Here is a 22,661-nt window from a genome sequence, read left to right as displayed (position 1 = left end):
TTATAATTTTTCATGTCACCTCTAACAGCCTCCTTTTAAGTTTTCAGTGATCTTCGTCTCTAACGGTTGTTTTATGTAATTTGGCCACTTTAGATGAATTTTGAATCGACTAGAGTTTTTCTTATTACTTTTTTGCTTTCCCATGAGCATAAGTAACATAATTATGCATTTTTATGATATGTTTTTCATAGAAATGAAATTATTTTAACAGAGTTTTCATTACATTTTTTGACTTGAGGCCCTTGACTTTTATCCATATTATTTGCCTCAACAAGGTTAAACTTACATTTATTTTATTATAATAGGATATTTTAAAAATAATGCACCAAACTTTAGGCATTAATAAAAAAGGCACAAGTTTTGGATTATTTTTTTTCAAAAACGCACCTAAGAAATGTCCTCGTTAATTAAAAAGGCCCAAGAGTTTACTTCCGTAAAGTTTGCTGTTAAATGTGAATCAGAATTATAATTTTAGACTCAACATGGGAATTAAGGATCAGCCTCACGGGTAAGATTGTAGTCTCTTCCTGCATAGGACCAATGTGATAAGGCTCCAAGAACAACCAATATTGTAGCAAAGGTGAGCCATGTTATGCACTACGAAATTCATCTCCTCATTATACATGTATATTCAGAAATAAGATATAACATAAGATGGGACGTTAACAAATTCATAGTTGTTTTCTTATGCCCATTTGCAGAAATAAGTGATGAACATATACAGCGTAACCGAAGAAGGTTAAAAAATTTGAGGAAAATGATCATTTGTTTAAGGCTCTTCTTTCTCTAGATGGGAAGAGTTACTCTTTTTATGTTGTTTTGAGAGAGAGAGAGAAATTCAACATTACCACTCATGAAGATCAACAAAATGTTGAACCCATGAATTGAACAAGAGCAAATTAAAGCCAAAACAAATAAAGAAAGCAGAAGAGAAAAAGAACATCAGACAGATAAAACGAGCTCACGCCGGAGCCGCTTGCCCAGATTGCGGCAAAAGAGAAGTAGCATCAGTAGGAGGGAGCGGAAGATCACTAAGATGCATACGCAAGATCGCATAAACATCTACCAAGATTTTATGCACCAGGTTTTGAATGTTAACCGGAATTTGACAAAAATGAGCATTGTTTCGCGCCATCCAAACAAACCACTAACAAATAAGCAACCACGTCCGCCAGATGAACCTCTACCTCGTGCTACGCTTAATACAAACTGGGCCCAAGATCAGATCTAGCGCAAAGGACTCCTCTTTAACAAACACTTCTGGATGCCTCCAGGTCTAAAGAGTTCCACAAATATTGGGCAAGACCAGAACAAATGAAACGTAAATTCTTCTGCAGCTTGACAAAGCACGCACCAACTCGGAAGCTGAATGCCCCACTTCTTTAAATTACTATGGATCTATTGAGAGAGAGAGAGAGAGATGTTGCTGCCTTGAGGAGAGCCCTCGAGGATGGACGGAAGCTACATAACTTTGTAAGATCCTTGGGTGGATGGGAATGTATGTAATTTGAAAAACCAAGAAACAGGAAAACAAAATGAGAAGGAAGCTTTGAAGGGTTAATTAGTAAATTGATCCTTTTAATTCATTTTAGGTTAGTAATAACCCAGGTTAAACAAACGGAACTTTGTTTTTTTACCAAGGGTGTAAAAGTTTAGGTGCATTTAAAAATAAAAAAAAAACAAAACTTAGTAGCATTTTTTATTAATCCCCAAACCTTAGGTGTGCTTTTGAAATTTTCCCAATACACCATAACGTCGAACCCCGAGCGTCGTCCAGCGTTAGATTAGGATGATTAGTGGAGGTCGCGATCCCTGCTAAATGTGCTGGCCCGCTAAAAACTCTTTTTTCGAAAAAAAAAAAAGAGACATCCGCAGCTGATCCGCGCACGATCAGCGGTGGACGGCAGTCCAATAAGAGTGGACGATTTGCTCGTCCACTGTTGCAGGCAATTCTCATTATAATTGTACTTTGTTTTCAGTATAAACACGTGTTATCAATAATAACCCAAATGTCAAATTGGTAATTTGCTCACTATGTACTGAGAGGCAAGACGTTAACAAAAGCAGAACAAACCTACTATTTCACTCAAACATTTGTGCCAAGGCAGAGGGATCTCATTTATGCACTCTTAAGACGATCAAACCACACTAAGTTTCGGAAAAGACACAAGAAACCACACTAAGTTTTGATAGTCACAGCTGAAGTTGGTTCCACAATTGCATCCTCCAGTCTCATACCCTACTTTCATCTCAACAACTTCCAATGCCTGCACTCCCAATTATATCACATCAACAAATTGACATAATCCATGATATATTACAAAGGAGGAAGAAGAAGAAAGAGACATGATCATTCATACCATCAATACATTAAAAGATCATGCACAGGTAATATACATGCTATACAAAATTAACAACAAACCATGCACGCATAGAAGCGTACAAATAATGTATAAAACCCACTCTACAATTTCACACCATACTAAGTTCATTTACGGTGACTAAACAATTTAATTTCAGTCGAGGTTCATCTCTGAAGTTGGTTCCACAATTGCATCCTTCAGTCTCATACCCTACTTTCATCTCAACACCTTCCAATGCCTACACTCCCAATTATATCACATCAACAAATTGACATAATCCATGATATATTACAAAGGAGGAAGAAGAAGAAAGAGACATGATCATTCATACCATCAATACATTAAAAGATCATGCACAGGTAATATACATGCTATACAAAATTAACCACAAACCATGCACGCATAGAAGCGTACAAATCATGTATAAAACCCACTCTACAATTTCACACCATACTAAGTTCATTTACGGTGACTAAACAATTTAATTTCAGTCGAGGTTCATCTCTGAAGTTGGTTCCACAATTGCATCCTTCAGTCTCATACCCTACTTTCATCTCAACACCTTCCAATGCCTGCACTCCCAATTATATCACATCAACAAATTGACATAATCCATGATATATTACAAAGGAGGAAGAAGAAGAAAGAGACATGATCATTCATACCATCAATACATTAAAAGATCATGCACAGGTAATATACATGCTATACAAAATTAACCACAAACCATGCACGCATAGAAGCGTACAAATAATGTATAAAACCCACTCTACAATTTCACACCATACTAAGTTCATTTACGGTGACTAAACAATTTAATTTCAGTCGAGGTTCATCTCTGAAGTTGGTTCCACAATTGCATCCTTCAGTCTCATACCCTACTTTCATCTCAACACCTTCCAATGCCTACACTCCCAATTATATCACATCAACAAATTGACATAATCCATGATATATTACAAAGGAGGAAGAAGAAGAAAGAGACATGATCATTCATACCATCAATACATTAAAAGATCATGCACAGGTAATATACATGCTATACAAAATTAACCACAAACCATGCACGCATAGAAGCGTACAAATCATGTATAAAACCCACTCTACAATTTCACACCATACTAAGTTCATTTACGGTGACTAAACAATTTAATTTCAGTCGAGGTTCATCTCTGAAGTTGGTTCCACAATTGCATCCTTCAGTCTCATACCCTACTTTCATCTCAACACCTTCCAATGCCTGCACTCCCAATTATATCACATCAACAAATTGACATAATCCATGATATATTACAAAGGAGGAAGAAGAAGAAAGAGACATGATCATTCATACCATCAATACATTAAAAGATCATGCACAGGTAATATACATGCTATACAAAATTAACCACAAACCATGCACGCATAGAAGCGTACAAATAATGTATAAAACCCACTCTACAATTTCACACCATACTAAGTTCATTTACGGTGACTAAACAATTTAATTTCAGTCGAGGTTCATCTCTGAAGTTGGTTCCACAATTTCATCCTTCAGTCTCATACCCTAATTTCATCTCAACACCTTCCAATGCCTGCACTCCCAATTATATCACATCAACAAATTGACATAATCCATGATATATTACAAAGGAGGAAGAAGAAGAAAGAGACATGATCATTCATACCATCAATACATTAAAAGATCATGCACAGGTAATATACATGCTATACAAAATTAACCACAAACCATGCACGCATAGAAGCGTACAAATAATGTATAAAACCCACTCTACAATTTCACACCATACTAAGTTCATTTACGGTGACTAAACAATTTAATTTCAGTCGAGGTTCATCTCTGAAGTTGGTTCCACAATTTCATCCTTCAGTCTCATACCCTAATTTCATCTCAACACCTTCCAATGCCTGCACTCCCAATTATATCACATCAACAAATTGACATAATCCATGATATATTACAAAGGAGGAAGAAGAAGAAAGAGACATGATCATTCATACCATCAATACATTAAAAGATCATGCACAGGTAATATACATGCTATACAAAATTAACCACAAACCATGCACGCATAGAAGCGTACAAATAATGTATAAAACCCACTCTACAATTTCACACCATACTAAGTTCATTTACGGTGACTAAACAATTTAATTTCAGTCGAGGTTCATCTCTGAAGTTGGTTCCACAATTGCATCCTTCAGTCTCATACCCTACTTTCATCTCAACACCTTCCAATGCCTGCACTCCCAATTATATCACATCAACAAATTGACATAATCCATGATATATTACAAAGGAGGAAGAAGAAGAAAGAGACATGATCATTCATACCATCAATACATTAAAAGATCATGCACAGGTAATATACATGCTATACAAAATTAACCACAAACCATGCACGCATAGAAGCGTACAAATAATGTATAAAACCCACTCTACAATTTCACACCATACTAAGTTCATTTACGGTGACTAAACAATTTAATTTCAGTCGAGGTTCATCTCTGAAGTTGGTTCCACAATTGCATCCTTCAGTCTCATACCCTACTTTCATCTCAACACCTTCCAATGCCTGCACTCCCAATTATATCACATCAACAAATTGACATAATCCATGATATATTACAAAGGAGGAAGAAGAAGAAAGAGACATGATCATTCATACCATCAATACATTAAAAGATCATGCACAGGTAATATACATGCTATACAAAATTAACCACAAACCATGCACGCATAGAAGCGTACAAATCATGTATAAAACCCACTCTACAATTTCACACCATACTAAGTTCATTTACGGTGACTAAACAATTTAATTTCAGTCGAGGTTCATCTCTGAAGTTGGTTCCACAATTGCATCCTTCAGTCTCATACCCTACTTTCATCTCAACACCTTCCAATGCCTGCACTCCCAATTATATCACATCAACAAATTGACATAATCCATGATATATTACAAAGGAGGAAGAAGAAGAAAGAGACATGATCATTCATACCATCAATACATTAAAAGATCATGCACAGGTAATATACATGCTATACAAAATTAACCACAAACCATGCACGCATAGAAGCGTACAAATCATGTATAAAACCCACTACAATTTCACACCATACTAAGTTCATTTACGGTGACTAAACAATTTAATTTCAGTCGAGGTTCATCTCTGGATTTTAAAAACATGAAATCGTAAATGACAAAAGGTTTTCCAAAATCGATCTTTCAAAAGCCTACTTTGGATTTTAAAAACATGAAAACATAGTTGATCACACTTGATCTTAGATCCTACTTAGATCTGGATCATTATTCAATTGTAGGATGAGTAGGAAACTCGTTCTAAGCATGGATCATGTCCCCTAGCTTGTACAAGTACTCAATGATAGCGACAAACCTTCCTTTAAAAAAAAATGGAATTAAGGGTAACCCCAGCATCCTTCCTTCAAAAAAAAATTAGGAGTAAACCCCTAGAGTCCTTTCTTCAAAACAAATTAAGGGTAACCCCAAATGTCCTTTCTTAAAAAAAAAAATAGGGTTGACCTCCCAGCGTCCTTTCTTCAAAAAAAAAAAAATAGCAACCTTCCCTAAAAAAAAAATCTTTGCTGTCATGAGGTAAAAAAATTTCTTCCAGTACTGCCCCCCCCCCCCCCCCCCCCAGCCCCGCCTATGTTGATATGCATGAGATACAGAAGATGCTCCTACTTTACCTTACCTGCATGAATTCTTTGCTGTGAGGTGAGATACCACAGTCCCATCACAAATACAAACCCCAATACGAGCACAGAGACGGCAAGACGCAGAAGAACCCATCGAAAGCGTCTTGGGCAACCGCATCCCCAGAGCGTGAAAAGGGAGATGAGAGAAAAGGAGATCAGCGAAATCATGTAGAAGCTGAACGAGAATCTGGGTATCGACGCAAAAAGGATGGGAATGCTGGTCCTGGGATCGAGGGAGGAGCTCAAGAGGGCCAGACCAACAGCCAAGCACATTCCGATGATGGCGAGCGCAGGCATAGCGTATGGATCCTCATCATCAGTAACGTGTTCAGCATGTACAGGGAGAAGGGGTACTAGTGTCGGAGAAAATCTCCTGGAGAAGTAATACAAATTGATGAACTGAATGACACGGCGAGCGACAGCAATCGGGCGAAGGTGCACTCTCCGGATTCTGATCGCCATCGTTGCACGACTTTACTTAGAGAGAATGTGAAAAGAGAAGAGAGCGCCCTTCCTTTTATATGCGCGAGAGTGGCACCCTTCCTTTTAATAAACGGGTCGGGTTCGTGTTGAGGTATGCTGACCCTCCAACCCGACCCGATTGCCACCATACGTGACGCCCGCCCATCCTTTTACACACCCACCCTGATACGTGGCGCCCATTCGAACCCTCGACAAATCAGTGTAAACAATTATGACCAATCGTTCCTCTTGCAGATTCCTGAAGACTGCTGCTTGCGACTATGTTGCATGGAGGCGAAACATTTTTTAAAATGGACCGGGTTAGTTTTCTGAACCTCCTGTTTTGCTGTGGGTTGGGTTACGTGAAAAAGGTGCCTTGAAGGAAGAAATAAAAGCTTTGAAGGCCAACCAAACATGGGACCTTATCAACAAGCAACTAAACATGAACCTTGTTGGATCCAAATGGGTTTTTAAAACAAAGCTTAATGTTGATGGCACTTTACAACCTCTCAAGGCACGTCTTGTAGCCTGCGGTTTTAATCAGGTTGAAGAGATTGATTTCTCATACACTTTTGCTCGTGTTATTCAACCTGCTACCATTCGAATCATTCTAACAATAGCTACAGTCAAACATTGGGCTATTTGACAACTTGATGTCAAAAATACCTTTTTGCATGGTATTTTAAAAGAAACCGTGTTCGTGACTCAACCACCTGGATATGAGGAATCATCTCATCTTGAGCGAGTATGTAAACTCAAAAAGGCTTTATATGGCCTAAAACAAGTGCCCCGAGCCTGCGCTCTTATCTTATTTCACAAGGCTTCTTTTGTAGTATTGTTGATCCCTTCATGTTTGTTCAACATATTGATCACTATATTATCATCCTTCTTATATATGTCGACGACATTATCATTATAAGCAGCAGTTCACCTCTTCTTCATAAGGTTATTGCTAACCTTGGAAAAACTTTTGCTATGAAAGATCTAGGCCCACTTCACTATTTTTGGGAATTGAAGTTCAATCCAACTCTCATGGGATTTTTCTATGCCAACAAAAATATGCTCTAGATTTGCTCACCAAAGCTAACATGCTTGATGCAAAGCCCATGCCAACTCCCATGGCACCAAAGCTATCTCCTGCAGAGCAAAATACTTTTATATTTTCCAATGTTACTCAGTATCACAGCTTAGTCGGGGTGTTTCATTATCTTACGCTTACTCAACCAGAACTATCTTTTTGTGTCAACTATGTCAACCAGTTTATGAATAACCCCTCCGTTGGCAGATGGTCAAAAGAATCCTTCGATATGTCAAAGGCAGTCTAAATTATGGAATTCAACTTCATTCTTATAGCAGTCTTGATCTTTATGCCTTTTTTTATGGTGACTGGGCAGGATGTCCTACCACACGCCACTCTACTTTTGGTTTCTGCACTTTTCTTGGCGCCAATTGCATCTCCTAGAGTGTCAAGAAACAACATACTGTAGCTAGAATATCGGGCCATGGCTTCTATGGCTGCTGAGTTAACTTGGATTTCCTTTATTTTGCGAGATATTCAACTTCCTCAATTCTAGCCTCCAACAATTTTATGTGACAATATCAGTGATTTATATATGAATGTTAATCATGTGTTGCACCAGAAGTCGAAACATATTCAAATCGATTTCCATTATGTTCGAGAGAAAGTGGCTCAAGGAACTCTCCAAACTCAATATACTCCTTCACATCATCAACTTGCAGATATTTTTACTAAGAGTCTCAACCGTGATAGATTTTCTCTCTTGCTCACCAAACTTGGTTTTCATGGACGGCCATGTTTGAGGGGGAATGTTAACAATAATCAAGGAGGTCAAGATATGCATGGTGATAATTCTGAAGATACTTTCGGAGATACGCATGATCACAAGTCAGAGAATATCAAAAAGGAAGGAAGTAGGATAATTGATAAATTAAGATCTCTGCTGTATCGTCTCCCATGATCATAGGGAATCTATTGCCTTATCGTGAGAGACCCCTCTTGTATATATATGGTTGTATTGCCATAGCAAAAAGATACACAGAAAAATAAAAGAGAGAGAGAGCCAGAGAGTGCTCATTACCTTCGTGGATGTAGGTTCTTGTAAAAAAGACTGAACCACGTAAAGAGTGTTTTCCTCTTGTGTTTTTTTTTTTCTTCTCCATACTCGGCTTTTTTTTTTTCTCACCCTAACCCACCAAAATAAATAATTATCGGATTGGGGTTCAGGTTCTGCTTTGGGTTTTGTTGGAACAAGAAAAAATCCCAAATCTGGATCCATATAATTTAAGGAGCTTACTTTTACTAAAAGTACTTATAAAACACTGGGGTTAAACCGGGTCAGGTCAGATATCTGAAAAAAAATTTATAACCAGACCTGACCTGCATATTACTTGGTCAGGTTTGGGTTGACCCAAATAATAGTCAGGTCAGCATTTTTTTTATGCCCATACCAGGAAACTGGGTTCAGGTCAGGATAGGTACTTGCCAATATAAACCTGACCTATTGTCAGCCCTAGGTTAAGGTAGAAGATGAGCTCAGGTTTTGATCGTTTTGGGTACATATAGCATAAAACCAATTGGGTCGGGTATAAAAAAAGTTTGATACAAATAGGTTCAAGTTTATAATTTTCTTACTCAAGAAGCAACCCATTTTTAAAACTTGTGTAAATCTTGGAGCTGGCGGAACCAACGGTCTAAAAGCATCCGGTTGAGTCATGTCTAGTTGGTCCATTACATCGGCTCAGCTCGGATATACCTGACCCACTTACACCCTTTCAATTACCCATGATGATATCCAATTATATACCCTGATCCAGTTAGGTTGATGAGTTCAAGTGTCTTACTGGATCCAAATGAGCCGAACTCATAATGATGCGCCAAAGGTTAAACTTACATTTATTTTATTATAATAGGATATTTAAAAAAAAATGCACCAAAGTTTAGGCATTAATAAAAAAGGCACAAGTTTTGGATTATTTTTTTTCAAAAAACGCATCTACGAAATGTCGTCGTTAATATGACAAAGGAAGAAGAAGAAAGAGACATGATCATTCATATCATCAATACATTAAAAGATCATTTACTGCTATACAAAATTAACCGCAAACCATGCACGCATATAGAATTATACAAATCATGTATAAAATCCACTCTACAATTTCACACCATACTAAGTTCATTTACGATGACTAAACAATTTAATTTCAGAAAAGGATGTTCCTACTTTACCTGCATGAATTCTTTGATGTGAGGTGAGGTACCAGTACAGCCCCATGACCAACACAAAGCCTATTACCAGCATAGAGACGGCAACGCGCAGAAGAACCCATCGAAAGCGTCTTGGGCAACCGCATCCCCAGAGCGTGAAAAGGGAGATGAGCGAAGATGAGATCACAGACATCATGTAGAAGTTGAACGAGAATCTGGGTATCGACGAAAAAAGGATGGGAAGGTTGGTCCTCGGATCAAGGGAGGAGCTTAAGAGGGCCAGACCAACAGCCAAGCTCATGGCGATGATGGCCAGCGCAGCCATGGCGTATGGATTCTCCTCTTCAGTAAGGTGTGCAGCATAGAGAGGGAGACGGTATACTCTCCTGGAGAAGTAAGAGAGCACGACTTGATACAAATAATTCAATATCTGAACGACACGGCGGCGATCAACAGCAATCGGGCGAAGGTGAACTCTCCGGATTCTCATCGCCATTGTAGCTTAAAGAGAATGTGGAAAGAGAAGGAGAGTGGTGGTGATTCAGAGAGAGAGAGAGAGAGAGAGAGAGTTACAAGCTGAAGGGAAGAGTTCTCTCTTCCTCTTAAGAAACTTTGCAGCCGAGTTCTCTGGGGCTAATTTTCCAACGTACGGATGGTATTTACCCGAAAACGTGCAAAGCATAGTTAATCACCAGAATACCCTTACTCAACATTCAGCACTTAAAACTAGTAACCGACTCGTTTCAAGGCTCGGACCAACTCGGATCGGTTCCATAAACTAGTCATCCAAAAAATGGTCCTTAGGGTATTTGCTCAACGTTGAGGATTGGTGATTGTGAGGCATCAGGTAGGGGCTGAGACAAAGAACCCCACGAGATTCAGTGCACTCTTGACCGAGCTAGGCTGACTAAGACCTTTCAATTTTTTGAAAAGTTCAGAAGGGATCAAAAACTTCCACTCTTAGACATCTATCTACTGCAGCCCTCTCGGTGGACCATGCCATGTTCCAAATTTTCCAAATTAGGCTTAAAAGGACAAGCCCAAGCTCAGCCCAGCAGTCATTGACTATCCCTTGACTGTGGCGAGCCCAATTGACTCAGAGCAGCTTTATTAACTGAACCGAGTCGAGACTCGACACAGACAGACTCGAATAGTGTAAACTACCCTTGTCCTGGAAAAATGGATTTCGAAGGAATCATGAGGACATTTTCGTCAATAGGATAAACCCCGCCGCATGAGAGGCTCCCCCACATGCTTTCCAAACAATACCCTCGCTAAGCTCAGAAAATCCCACAGGGAAGGGGGGGCTTTGACGCTAACGCGTCTTGGGGGTCAGCGTCGTCCGCTGACTGTTGCCACCATCTTCCTCTTTTTTAACTCTTTTAACCCAACCCTAGGATTGAAAACCCCGCTCGGGTTAGCCGGGGGAGACGGGAGCCATGGTACGATGGGGGCGCCACGTGGAGCCCGATGACGCGGTTTAGATCGAGGGTGTCCGACCTATTTAAGCTGATCGAGGCCTCCGGAGCCATTCCTCGTTATCCTAATCTCGTCGTTCCTCCATTCTCTTCCTCTTCTTCTTCCCCGCCTAACAGAATGTATCATCGGTAAAGAGGGAGTGACAGTGTGCGTGTGTGTACGTGTCCTCTTTAACTGACAGATCCAGGACGAACTTCTCGTTTTCCGGCTAGTTGACGGCCGGTGCTTCTTTCGTAGGGTTACTTTCTGCAGTTGTGTGAAGAGCTTGCTTCTCTTGCACGCAACGAGATAGGCTTCTTTGGAGAGTCTGAGTCTGAGTCTGAGTCTGGTATAAAATTTCACAAACTATACCCGAGTTCATGTATTGATCGGACCTTCAGGTACAGACGCAGGTCATAATCTGGTCTTATTATTTATCACCATGTCAGGATTCTATAGGGTTTGGTTTGGGTCGGGTCCGAGTAAACCCAACCCGTTGACACCCCAAGTCCGTCGGTTCCATAAATGATAATTTAAAAATTACCATTCTTCTTATTCAACAAAACTTGGAGCCGTAAAGTTCAGTCAAAACTGAACTTTAATTGGTTAGTGGATCGGGACTCAGCTACGGATCCAGAAACACATATGAGCTCTAGTCATCCGGCAGTTTCAACGCTATTACTAGCACCACGTGAGACGGGACGGGTGTGATTACCATTCTGATATAAGAAATTTAGGTGGACCTGGGACCGGTCTTGGTCCAAAATGGTACTAGTCAGTCGGTACAACTAAACCCACCATTGTTCCGGACGGAACAACATTGAATGAAGCGTTGAGCCATTTGCGAACCGGCTTGTTCCTTGCCAAATTAAATCAACCAAGCAAATTTTGACGTTGTTGCAGTTTCGGAAACCAAGACACCAAGAATTTTTCCAGTTTGCCAAGGATGGGAGACTTTCTTTTATTGGTCCAGGAGAAATTTTCACCTTGTGTGTGCACCTCCGTAAGATCTCAATCATGAATGAATTTTGCAAAGTCGCCCATGCTCTTAGTAAGTGATTGTGGTTGATTTGATTTCCTAAATGCAAAATGCAATTAAAATCCCCTCCCACTCACCAATGGGCTACTTTTCTATATCCCAGCTCCTCCAATTCCCGCCAGAAATATTTTTTCATGGTACGATTGGCGGGGCCATACACAGAAGTAAATATAAAAATTACAAAAAAAAAATTGAAAGTTTTGGAAAAAGCCAGCATTGATATCATAAACTTCAGACCCATCTCTTTATTAAATACTACTCAAAAATTGCTCACTAGAGCTCTTATCAATGGACTCCAAAGGGTTCTTCCATCGATTATTTTTTCAACACAAAGTTCTTTCCTACAGGGCAGAAGATTACATGATTGTGTGGTATTGATAAATGAGGCTATTCATTCTATCTACACCCCCAAACAAAAAGATTTTCTTCTGAAGATTGACTTGTGTAAGGCAATTGACTCTATCAAATGATCTTTTATCTTTAGATGCTTAGAGTTGTCAGGACTCGGGGACAAATGGATAGGATGGGTTAGAACCTGTTGGATTGAGTCACCTCCATGTGGAGGACCCGGCGTATGGTTTGAATGGTGCCTTTTTTTGTTTTAGAGTTTAAAAAGATATAAATAACATAAATATTGTGGGCTTAAAGCAAAATGATAAAAAAGTAAGTTAAAAGTGAAGGAGGGCACGATGGCCCTGGTGGTTTTTCTTTCTTGGTTGTTCTTAGAAGAAAGAGAGAGTAAAAATGAGGGGCTTCCACAAGATTATGAGGAAAAAAAAATGTGGGAGAGGAATAGAAGCTTGTGTTTGTTGTGTTCTTCGTCTTCTCCAAATTCTCTTCTTGTTTTTGTAAAAATTAGGGCAAGAAAATGAAGACTTTTATTGTGGGAAGGTCATCACTTCTTATTAGGTGATATTCTTTCACTTCAAACTCTTTGTTTGTATTGTTATTTCTCTATTGTGATGATTTGTGGGTTTAGTGGAGTGTAGGCATTGTGCATGCTTATTTGTAATAATTTTTTATATCACATAGTGGAGTTTTTGTTGGGTTGTTCTCAATCTCGTAGTTTTTACCTTTTTTTTGAAAAGGTTTTTCACATAAAAATCGATGTATGCCTCTCTTTTATTGTATTCTTTATTTTCTTTATTATTCTTTGCTCGTATGCATCAAAATATATATTTTGTAGTATTTCTTGGATGATAAGGGTTTTATTTTGGAGCTTGGGTAAAAGGAGTTGTTCTATGTGAAATGTGCAATTCATATTCTTTTTTAGGCTCTTTGTCATCATCGTCTTTATTTGTAAAGTAGGTGCATTCAATTTGTGCGCTTCTTTCCCAATAGAACCATTCTTTTTTCACTTTTATTGCCGTAAACATCAACAGTGAGCAATGAAAAAAAATTCACCCAACAAGAAGTCTAAGGCAAGGTGGCCTCCTCATTTATTTATTTTGGCTATGCAAGGATTTTCTTGTCTAATGAATAATGCATGCCAACAAGGCTTGTTTAAGTGCCTTAAGCTTTTTAACCCACAAAAATTTTTGCATCTCGATATTCTTATTTTTTAGAAAGCGTCGGGGGAAAATCTTAAAGTTCTTTGGTTGGTCTTAAGATGTTTTTCAGAATTGGCTGGATTGAAAATATATGGGGGGCAAAGTGCAAGGTCATTTCTTTCAATGATAATAGTGGGACTCTCGGCAATTTGGATTCGTGGGTGTCTGAAAGACTTATTAAATACTTGGGCATTCCTATGCACAAAGGTGTTTCTGGGTACTCATATTGGGCAGAGGTGGAGGATAGGAAGGTGTTAATGGTAGATTGGACATGTGGTCAGCAAAACTTTTCTATCTAACAGGAAGGATCACTTTGGTGAAGCCACAATTGCTATGATTGTTTTTGTGATGCATAAGAAGAAAAAATTCTTGTGGGAAGGTAGGATGGGAGGTACCACTCATAACTTGGATGAGAGGCAATGCCCACATAAATTGGTGGCTTGGGCATTTGAGAATTCTATCAGAACAATATGGCCTTTATGGTTAAATGGTGGTGGGTTATCAGAACAGAAAAATGTACGGTGGTTGAATGCCTTAAGGAAAAATATGCTCTAAAGGGGTGGCCTTGGCAATGGATTCAAGACACAAGACAGAGGAAAGTATCGGGTTTGTGGAAGAGCATCTTAACTGTTTTGCCAATTTTTCTTGAATTCAATAAAGTGCGAGTGGGAAATGAATGTGATACAAGTTTTTGATGGGATATTTGGGGCGGGGATCAAGCTTTGAAGGTTTGTTTTCCCAACCTATTTTGGATAGTGGCTGGACGTATAATTTAGTTGCTACTATGTGGTCAGAACATGAGGGTCTGTCTTTTGACTTTCGTAGATCACCTACTACTGAGGCCTTTGGTGAACATCAAGCCTTTCTTTCTCTCTCTTTCCAATTTCACTTTGGGGATCGAGATGATAGAAGTCATGTTATAGCTGCTCTATGTTTTTCTTTTACCTAAGGGGGCCCTTTGGGGTTAGGGATGGCAGTGGACCGGGGGAAAGCGGGGCCCCGCCCCGCCTTGCCCCGTTTGGACCGGGGATGAAGGGTATGAAACGGGGATGGAGGCGGGGGTGGAGGATAAAATCCATCCCCGCCGCGGAGGCGGGGCGGGGGTGGACGTGCACTTTTCCCCGCCCCGCCCCGTCCCCGCCATGATCCCCGCCTAATCCCCGCCCCAACCACTTTTCCCTGCAATATCCCCGCCCCGCCCCGCCCCGCCTCATCCCCGTTTGGACCGGGGATAAAGGGTATGAAACGGGGATGGAGGCGGGGGTGGAGGATAAAATCCATCCCCGCCGCGGAGGCGGGGCGGGGGTGGAGGATAAAATTTTGAGGCGGGGTGGTGGTGGAAACCTTGTCCCCCGCCCCGCCCCGCCCCGCCCCACTGCCATCCCTATTTGGGGTGATGGTCTTTCAGAGCGTGGTTCTACCTTCCCCTGTTTAATTTTGCAGGACAAGGTTAAAACATATTTGTATTTGAAGTCAAAGGGTTTACATCTAGCTAGCAAATGTAGGATGTGTGGTAAGAATGAAGAAACGATCAAACGTCTCTTTTTAGAATGTAAATTCATATCAGATTTACATTTTCTCATGTGGGGGTGAAACAGTCCTACATAATGCCCCTGAAACTTCCTTTAGGAATTTGATTACAAAAAAAAAGGATTCCTTGGGAAAGGTTCACGATGGTTTTTTTTTTTTTTAAGGCGTTGGCTGCTACTTGCTTGGAGGGTTTTTTTTGGCTTGAGCGGAATGTACGAACCTTTAATGGAAGATTCAAACAATTGACGTCAGTTTCAGGTGTACTGCTAAGATTCTTAACCGGTCTCAATGTGCCTTCATCCTTGGCCCCCACATTCAAGAGTGTGTGGTAATGTTCAATAAAGCCATTCATAGCATTTCATGACACAACTCTTGGTCCCACCCTTGGGCACTGTTATCTGGAAGTGTGATAAATTGACCAAACTTTCTGTTTCTTGTTATTTTTCATTCATCAAGTTGGGGGGTGTCTTGTTTCCCCACTCGATGTCTCTGGGGCCAGGGCCCCTCACCGAGGAACAAGGTTTTTGGTTGGTTGTTGATGGATAAGTTGAGGAATCCTCAATCCATCTATTCTGGTAGTGCCAATTCTTCTAAACAATGTTTGGCTGGTCATGGATCATGCCAAATTAACCTCATTATTCGCCCCCGATCCTTTGCTCGTTATATCCTCCGTGGCCCTCCGTCTTTACCCCACCTCGCCAACACTAGCTACGCCCTTTGGATCTGTGGCCCTCCTTGAGAAAAATTGGCCCTTCCCCTTTATAGCAACTATTAAGCCTCGTCTCCTAATCTAGTTGTGGGTCTAAGGTTTAAGGATGGTTTGACCATAGTGTGATCCTGATCAGATGCTATATGCCTCAGTTAGGTATGAGATATATACCTTGCCATACTTTGAGCTTGGTAAGGGATTCTTGACTTGAAGCTCAGACTCTTTGGATCCCTAGGCAATTCCTAAGCCCTCCATCTTCCTGCTAGCTCGCGCCACCATGCTCACCACTCTGACTCCTTATCCCCCACCCTAACCCCCATAGAACCACCCCCCTTCCAAACTAATTGCAATCGAAGTGAGAATCCACCTCCTTGCTGGCCATCTCTGAACCTTATTTTCTCTCCTCACCCTACACTCATATAGCTACAGGGTCACCCCATCTCTTGGCCAAGGCCTCTTGGGATCAAGCTTTAACACTGAACTAAAAGATCCATCTTGGCTTCCAGTGGCTTAGCTTGTGATCGTCAGTGGGGCCCATGCCTACGAGTTGCCCTTGTTCCTCGAGCAGTGGGTCACAGGTTCCCCAAGGAGGGTTTGACATTTGTGGGGTGACAAACAACCACCTCTGTGCAGTCATGGTAACAACCTCTTGGCCCTTCAACTCTGCACCAAGCAGGCAACCGACGGTGGAATTGCCTTGATTTGAACACTGATGGCTCACCATTGAAGGAAGTTTTTATTGGAAAAAGTTTCAAAATATTGTGTTCTATATGATGAAAAAGTATATTTTCTTTATAAAGTATGAATGCATTTATTACTTCCTACCAAAATGCCTTGAAAAATGTTTAGTCTCGTATCTAAGTGACCAAAAAATTCTAGTGGCTTAAATGGAGTCTTTCATCTCTATCTTATACTTTGGAAACCCTAGTGTCTTAGGTGGTTTGCCAACATCGCCGATTGCGCACACTTAAAAGCATTTGGGTGCAAAGACGCTTAAGGTGCACTTTGATGGTGTACTTTGCACTTCGCACACTCACAGTGGTGCAGGGCACTCTTAAGGCGACAAGGTCTGTTTGACCGCTTCGAGCTCACCTAGACTCTTGATTGAGTCAACTTCAACTTTTTGTTCTTGCTAGATTTTAAAAAGCATTTATAAGATGTTCAGGGTCATTTTTACCCAATTTTTTAAACATTTAATTTATAGTCATTTAATCTTATTTATCACCCAAAAATGTATTGGCTCTCCTAAATCTATATAAACCCTTCATTTTGGTCCTTTTGGAATATCAAATTTTTCATTCTCAAACTTTTTTTATCTTTTTCTATTATTTTTATCTTGTTTAACTTTCAAGTTTGTATGTAAGATCAGTCAATTGGTCTTGCAAAGAAGTGACACTCTTGAGGTCCAAGCCTAGTTGTATCCTAGAAAAGTCTAGACAGAAGAACAAAAGAAAGAAAAAAAAGTGACACACAGACAACTAATGATTGAAAGAGCATATCCTAAACACCATAGTCAATTCATTGTTTGACATGTACTCAACTTTGAAGTCGACTAAAGAGTTGTGAAATGCTCTGGAGATCAAGTACAACACAGAAGATACTAAAAATAAAAGGATCCATGTAGATCAGTAAGTTAATTTTTTTATTATTGATGATAAACCTATACTTGCTCAAATTCATGAGATGCAAATATTGGCCTCATTATAAGAAAATGAGGTTTTACTGGTGAATTAGCAGTTTGTCGCCAAACATAGTGCGAATTTCCTGGCTCACTAGTGCAAACCACTGATGCACCAAAGATTGTTGGATTTTACATGCCCAAAGTAAAAAGACGCTAGTGAAAATTGCTACTTTTTTATGTTCCGGTCTCTTGCTTTTGTGAATGAGTTGAAATATTTTTATGAGAGGGGCCATTGTTTTCTCCCTCCCTTTTCACTTTTTTGAGATCTTCACCATTGCCAGATGCGGGAGGCCTCCACAACCCTTGTTGTTCAAGATCGCAAGGTGTTGAATGCCAGACATGGGACACCAGAGGCTTTCTTTGATTTAACCATGGTTTTTTTGCTCTATCTCCCTAGGGCTTTTCCCTTTCTCGCAACATCAATTTTTTTTTTAATCTTCTCGTTGCATCTTCTTCTTCTTCTCAAAATATGAAGAAGAAGGATCGAGCTTAAATGATTGCATTTTTGGAAACAAAGATGGCGTCTCTTTCAGTGAGCCACTTTGTTTCCCTCGTATAGGAGAAAATAGAGAAAATGATCGTAGGGGAAGAAATGTTTCCCATCATATGGAAAAAATGGAAAGATTGAGCTTAATCATTTTCCCTTATTTTTTCTATTTTACTTCAGTTGATGTGATATGGGAAAAAAGGATCACCTTTTAAGACCATTATGTTGAAAAAAAAAACACCAAAATTATGTTTCCGTGTTGAAAAAAAAAACACCACATGCATATACATAAACAAATATAAAATCAACAACTACTAAATGGTTTTATGCCCTCAATGTTGACCCAACACTAAAGAGCAAAGGCATCACAAAACAGATAAGCAAAAGTTGCATCTTATGATTTATTGTTTTTTAACTTAGTCTACCACTCAATTTCGCTTTGGATATGTTGGTCATAGATTTATGTTTTCTTCCTTTTTTTGCAAATATGATTTTAATATTTTTTTTCTAATATGTACATGATTTTGTATCATACTTGCTGATGAAGTCAATGTTCTTTATGTGTGCTCATGAGCTATAACAAATATGAGGGTTGAGATAATAGTTCTTAATGAGTTTATAGCCCTTAAGGCTATGTTGTCTGTTACAGTGTATCTAGACAAACCCACCTATGTAAGTGTAAAAGTATAAGTCACTTCTTATGAAAATTCTTTAAAGCACTCATGAATTCAGATAAGCACAAGACTCTAAATGTGCCCCATACAATCAAACTTTTGAAAACCTATATGATTAACAATATCAGAATCTAAGGTCAGGGTAAGTCCACTTAGCACCTTAGTTAATTTAGGTTTTATTTTAGTAAGTGAAATTTCAAATTTGAAACTCGCTAATGCATAGGTTTTCTATACAAGCCAAACATATTTTGAAACTAATGAGAGATTGTTAGAAAATATTTTAAAATATTCTATTTTATATGATGAAGAAGTATATATCTTTTATAAAGTATGGTGCATTTATTGCTTCCCACCAAAATGCCTTGGAAAGTGTTTATTCTCATATCTAAAATGGTTTAAATAGTCTTTCATCTATATCTTATACTTTGAAAACACTTATAACTTAAAGTGGCTTACGGATGTTGTTGCGCAATGCATAGGAATGGACACACAGATCGTACACATGGGTGTGTGTATAAGGGTGTTTGGGCGCTTGAGGCACACTTTGATGGTGCATGCTCACAGCGGCACAACGTGCAACTGAGGTGCCTAGGTCCCTTTTGTCCATTCTAAGCTCACCTTGACTTTTGACCGAGCCAACTTTGGCTTTTCATTCTCGCTTTAATTTAGCTTGTTTGAGAGCTTTTAAAAATCATTTAAAAGGTGTTAGTGGGGCTTTGTGACCATTGGGCGGTTTTGGAGGTCCTTGAAGGACATTTAGTCTTATTTATCGCCTCAAAACATGTTGGTCTTACTAAATCTATATGAACCCTTCATTTTGGTCTTTTTGGATTATCATATTTTTTGATTCTCAAGTTTTTCTCTCTTTTTATACTTTTGCGCTCGTTTGTTCCAACAATTTTAGTTTCAGCCTTACAGTAGATGGCCCGAAAATGGACAAGCTGAACTAAAAAAATCCAACAGGTGATGGGCTAGAAAATGGTCGGCTTGATAGCTGGACAGAAAATGGCCAGCAATTGATGGGGGTAAACCGATAAACTAAGTTAACCCCCTCACTCCTTTGTGAAAAAAATGGGAAAGAGCAGTTTTTTCAAAATCTCGTTTAGACCACGTTTTTAACCAAGTTTAACACCCAAAACTAGGTTCTGAACCATATTTTAGGTGTCATCCAAACGTGGCCTAAGCAACAAATTGTTCCTGCCTCTTTTACTCTTATTCGTGCCTTTTTTGCTCGCATGCCATGGTCTTAATTAAAGGGGCGGAACTAATCTTCTCATAAGCAAATAAAAATCGAGTTTTGACTTTGTAGACTGTTTTTCTTCGAGTATATATATAAATATAGGCACCAAAAGCTAGAAGATTCAAGACTAAGATGTGAAACATGATTTAAGGAATAGAAAAAGCACCTAACGAAACTACCCATGAATGCATATATTTATTGTCCAAAGGTTTAATATATATATATATATATATATATATATATATATATATATATATATATATATAGTAGTTATGGAAGTAAATAATATGCACTAGTGCATAATTTATTGCTCGTTCCTTCAGCACATGGTTTTATTAATTAGTGTCTTTAAGGGCCTCACTACTTCGTACAATTGCTGGCTAAATTGGATTCTTGGCCCATATTCAATGAGGAATCATAGAATTTTCATCTATATGCATGTGAGTTCCACGGCCCATTTGGGCCCACGTCATAATTGATTGGCCATGATTGGAAGTGAGCAAGAGGACGTCAAGACATTTGGTGAACTATAATCTGTGGTGAAAATTCCAGTAGACTTACACCAAATGAAGCTGGAAGTTTTTTCTTTTCAGACAAGTAGTGCGGTAATGAAGTACATATTGTGTGACCACTCTGCAATAATTTCCCGAGTCGGCAATATTTGGAAGAGAGAAAATGGTAATTTTTATGAATGCTAACGAGCAGATGGTAATTTTATATACAGAAGTCTAAATCAAGGAAAACAACTATGAATTTTTTAAAGTAAAACCTAAAACTTACTGCATGCAGTAAGTAGCTCGGAAAGTAAATCTTTTACCCCAAAGGGGCAGTGAGAGTCTCACCTACAGAAAAGCAATGTCTTGGTTGATTTCTTACTTCCAGTTCCTGTATGGATACTGTTCGTGGTGATGATGATAGAAATAATGGAACCTGGGAAATTGTTTTCTCCTAGAGCCAAGGTCGCGTCCTTCTGATCTTGTCTCTTATCTGAACGTGCAGGAGAGGCATCCTTGACAGGTTATCGCCAGGGGCACTCTTGGATGCCGTTGGTCAAGAAGGTGTCTGTGAGGTAATGGCAAAGAAACGCGTTCTGCTGCGGTCTAGAGGTAGTTTTTCATCATTAAGGTCCTTCGCAACTAGTGGGTCAAGGCATCTCTCTCTCTCTCTCTCTCTCTCTCCCTCTCTCCCTCTCTCTCTCTCTCTCTAAAAGAGCTCTAGGGTATGGAATTGCGAGGCGGCCATGGCAAGGTGCCAAGGCAGGAGCGAGGGATTACGTAGGGAGGATCATTGCCGATGGCCAGAAGGGATCGGCGATCACTTTGTTTTTTTACACCAAATATAATTAACAGCATAATTTACACAGTTAACCCGAAAAGATACTCACCACATGGCGAGCATTAGAGGACACAGATCGACGGTCGATAGCGTCGAATGACCTTAGGGGTCGTTCAACGAATGATCTGATCAGTGTCCGCTTAGGAGGGAACGATTTTCAGGAAACCAAAATCGCATGTGATTGCGAACGTGAAAATATGATTCTCCAATTTTGAGGGAAGAGGAGTGCATCGACCCCATGCAGCCCTTTTTAGAGAGAGAGAGAGAGAGAGAGATTCAAAATTCTTAGAAACGATAGGAAAAGACATGATGATTATATATAACAGAGAGGAAAACTAAAACTCACCGGCTGCCGTGAGTGCATGCATGGTTGGCCTAGATACGGTGGAGTTTGGAAAGCAAGCTGTTAAGATATGAAGTTCCTCTGTAGATGGTGATCATGCCTCCTCCAGGTATCCTGTCAGAATTCACAACAAACAAACCAATCTATGCTTGTTACTACTGAAACTCCTTATATATAAGAGAGAGAGAGACTAAAGTAATTCAACATTACCACTCATGAAGATCAACAAAATGTTGAACCCATGAACTGAACAAGAGCAAAAGCCAAAACAAAAAGAAAGCACAAGAGAAAAGAACATCAGACAGATAAAACTGGTTCACACCGGAGCCGCTTGCCCAGATTGCGGCAAAGGAGAGGTAGCGTCAGCAAGAGGGAGCGGAAGATCACTAAGATGCATACGCAAGATCGCATAAACATCTACCAAGATTTTATGCACTAGGTTTTGAATGTTAACTGGAATTTGACGAAAATGAACATCGTTTTGCGCCATCCAAATAAACCACCAAGAAGTAAGCAACCACGTCCGCCCGATGAACCTTCACCCCTTGTTCCGCCTAATACAAACTGGCTCCAAGATCAGATCTAGCGCGCAAAAGACTCCTCCTTAACAAACACTTCCGGATGCCTCTAAGTCTTGCCGAAGAGTTTCACAAATATTGGGCAAGACCAATGTGCATATCTGAGATCAGTGTTTTCGTTTACTTTGCACTTTGGCAAATTGAGTCTTTTGTTGCGGAAGGCAGGCAAAGCTGAATCAGTCTTCTCATTTACACTTCATGATGAGAGGTCGAGATGTCCTAACCGGCCAATGTGCATTGAGTGCCGTTCAGATTTAAGATGGAG

General features: G+C 39.7%; 1 long non-coding RNA gene across 1 annotated transcript; it reads right to left on the bottom strand.

Annotated features, from left to right (window-relative positions):
- Positions 1 to 2,662: 2,662 nt before the first annotated feature.
- Positions 2,663 to 22,557, bottom strand: LOC149848065 (uncharacterized). Its single transcript, XR_016434274.1, has 3 exons — positions 22,141 to 22,557; positions 21,822 to 21,932; positions 2,663 to 5,273 (listed from the first exon to the last, which is right to left on the bottom strand). It is a non-coding gene; the product is annotated as an uncharacterized LOC149848065 (long non-coding RNA).
- Positions 22,558 to 22,661: the final 104 nt, after the last annotated feature.

This window comes from Nuphar pumila, chromosome 1 (genome assembly GCF_984573655.1).
Source record: "Nuphar pumila chromosome 1, dmNupPumi1.hap1.1, whole genome shotgun sequence".
NCBI lineage: Eukaryota > Viridiplantae > Streptophyta > Magnoliopsida > Nymphaeales > Nymphaeaceae > Nuphar > Nuphar pumila.
The sequence above is the reverse complement of the archived record's forward strand: the minus strand, read 5'-3'. Positions and strand labels throughout refer to the sequence as shown.